Genomic DNA, 2398 nt, shown 5'->3' with positions numbered 1-2398 from the left:
GACAGAAGTTTGCGTGCGACGAAGGAGTCATAAGAAGGATAATCCACCACTTCTACGCGGAAAATCAGTTCCCAACAGTAGCAACCAGGTAGGAAAAGTTGAAGACTGATGTGGAAGACTTTCCTGATACGAATTAAACAACCCTTTGCGGTACTATTCGGAAACTGGTCTTGAGATACAAAAATTTCAGCAAAGCACCTGTACTCAAAGAAAATAATCGAGTAACAGAAAAAAAGAGACACGTTCTTGCGGAAAAAGAGACATTTGCGAAACATTTTATGGACTATTTAATACACTGAAGAAACTTTGCGTGGTGCAAATCATTACAGAGATTTTAGATGGCAGCAATAAAGAATGCCTTATGCATTGGAGGAGGAAGCGTTCAAGAATATAATGGCTGAAAAGGAGGAATTGAAACATCACCCAGTTCTGGAAAAGGGAATATAATGCCTCACTCTGGGAATGAAGATGGTTTCGTGCAAAATGTTGGCTTATGACCTATTGGCAAAAAGGAGGGGCAGATTATTATCATTCTAAGGTGAATGCGAGGGACTAGAAACGTTTTTGAAAAATTACCAAACAGATCGATTGTCTTGGATCGGGCTTCGTGCAGCACGATGAAAAAATCAGTATCTCAATCCATCCATGAAATGGAGAAAGGAATTTACTACTTCATGAATGAAAAGGAATAATGTAGAGCTTCCATCTAATGTTACTTTATATGTGGATTTTACTAGAGCTGGCGTACTGGAACACGCGCGACAGCACTTCAGGCTACAAGAATACATTTCGGAAAGTGTTCTGCGCTCAGCGGACTAGGAAGTTAAACTTCTGTGGTTGTCTGTGGCGCAGTGCGAATTCAACGCCATTGAAATTACTTGAGAATTTATCAAGAACAAGGTGGCAAATGAGAACGAGAGTTTTAAGATAAATGATTTTTCGTTGAGTTGCACTGCTCTGGAAAATCTTCCCTAAAGAGTCATGAGGAATGCAGTGAGTCATGTACACAAACATGGAAACAGTTCTGCTCAAAGAACCGACTGTCTTGACATAGCAAAAGAACCGTTGCTGATCCAAGAAGACGACTGCAATAACAGCAGCGAGATCTCCGGCACCAGCGAAAGCAATTAAGGTAAGTTTCGTTTCATTCACAGTTCTTTCCTGCAAAATTTATTCTAGACAACCGATTCTTCAGTTTGTTACTGTTAAAATCTACATTATGTCTCACTATTCATAGCCGGCCGGAGTGGCCGTGCGGTTCTAGACGCTACAGTCTGGAGCCGCGTGACCGCTACTGTCGCAGGTTCGAATTCTGCCTCGGGCATGGATGTGTGTGATGTCCTTAGTTAGGTTTAAGTAGTTCTAGGTTCTAGGGGACTGATGACCACAGCAGTTAAGTCCCATAGTGCTCAGAGCCATTTGAACCATCATTATTCATTTACTGAGAGATGCATGTAAACTGAAGAGCCATAGAAACTGGTACACCTGCCTAATATGGTGTAGGGCCCCCGTGAGCACGCAGAAACGCCGCAAAAGGACGTGGCATGGACTCGACTAGTGTCTGAAGTGGTGCTGGAGGGAACTGACATCATGGATCCTGCAGGGCTCTCCATAAATCCGTAACAGTACGAGGAGGTGGAGATCTCTTGTGAACAGCACATTGCAAGGCATCCCAAAGCACTCCGTCTTCAGGCCACGAGTGACCTACCGGGACCATCCGACCGCCATGTCATCCTCAAGGGAGGATGCGGATAGGAGGGGCGTGGGGTCAGCACACGGCTCTCCCGGTCGTTATGATGGTTTTCTTCGACCGGAGCCGCTACTGTTCGGTGAGTAGCTCCTCAATTGGCATCACGAGGCTGAGTGCATCCCGAAAAACGGCAACAGCGCATGGCGGCCTGGATGGTCACCCATCTAAGTGCCGACCACGCCCGACAGCGCTTAACTTCGGTGATCTCACGGGAACCGGTGTTTCCACTGCGGCAAGGGCGTTGCCAAAGGCATCTCAGATATACTAATAATGTTCATATCTACGGAGCTTGGTGGCCAGCGGAAGTGCTTGAACTCAGAAGAGTGTTCCTGGAGCCACTCTGTGGCATTTCTGGACGTGTGGGTTGTCGCATTGTCCTACACCATTACAGAGCCTCCACCAGCTTAAACAGTCCCCTGCTGACATGCGGGGTCCATGGATTCATGATGCTGTCTACATACCCGTACACGTCGATACAATTCGATACGAGACTCGTCCGACTAGGCAATATGTTTCCAGTCATCAACAGTCCAAAGCGTAAAGCTTTGAGTCGTGCAGTCATCAAGGGCCCTAAAGGCCATATCGATGATGTTTCGCTGAATGGTTCGCACGCTAACACTTGATGAACGCCCAGCATTGAAATCTGCA

The 2398-nt window shown here is 46.3% G+C and overlaps 1 pseudogene; it reads right to left on the bottom strand.

Moving 5' to 3' along the window:
* Positions 1 to 1878: 1878 nt before the first annotated feature.
* On the bottom strand, positions 1879 to 1996 carry LOC124607603 (annotated as a pseudogene).
* Positions 1997 to 2398: the final 402 nt, after the last annotated feature.

The sequence above is a fragment of the Schistocerca americana genome, chromosome 3, assembly GCF_021461395.2.
Source record: "Schistocerca americana isolate TAMUIC-IGC-003095 chromosome 3, iqSchAmer2.1, whole genome shotgun sequence".
NCBI lineage: Eukaryota > Metazoa > Arthropoda > Insecta > Orthoptera > Acrididae > Schistocerca > Schistocerca americana.
The sequence above is the reverse complement of the archived record's forward strand: the minus strand, read 5'-3'. Positions and strand labels throughout refer to the sequence as shown.